Source organism: Podarcis vaucheri, assembly GCF_965113315.1.
Source record: "Podarcis vaucheri genome assembly, chromosome: 1".
In the NCBI taxonomy this organism is placed as follows: Eukaryota; Metazoa; Chordata; class Lepidosauria; order Squamata; family Lacertidae; genus Podarcis; species Podarcis vaucheri.
In genome coordinates, this window is record NC_138759.1 from 82,029,123 (window position 1) to 82,029,647 (window position 525).

The window sequence follows — 525 nt, forward strand, 5'->3', positions numbered from 1 at the left end:
GGTAAAAATTTAATATAAATAAATATAATAACAAAATAAGGTTAAGAAATTAGAGATAAGAACTTGTTGGATAAATATTTGGATTTGGAATACAAGAAGGGGAGGTGAGGGGAAGTCGTGGAAAGAAGTTATTGAAATTGGGACTTTAAAGGTTGAATTCTTTTCTTTTTTTCTTTTTGATTTTCTGTACTATTGGAAACTCTAATAAATATTACTTAAAAAAAAAAAAAGATAATAATGTCCTTTGGGAAATGCCTCAGAGCCTCATCTATCATGGTATCAGCAGCTTGATTCTATCTAGCTTGGGCCATTAGACTTAGGAGTTTCCTTTAAATTATAAACTGGCATTCAGAGATCTGAACCTATAATTCCTCACTCTCAGCATGACATATTAACTACTATACCACGTAGACTCTTCCTAGCAGTTCAGTAAGTTAAATATAGGCCAAATGATTTTCACTCATCCTTGCCAATTTCAGCTGGCAATCTGTACTCTCTTCTTCCCATCACAGAGACAAAAACTGT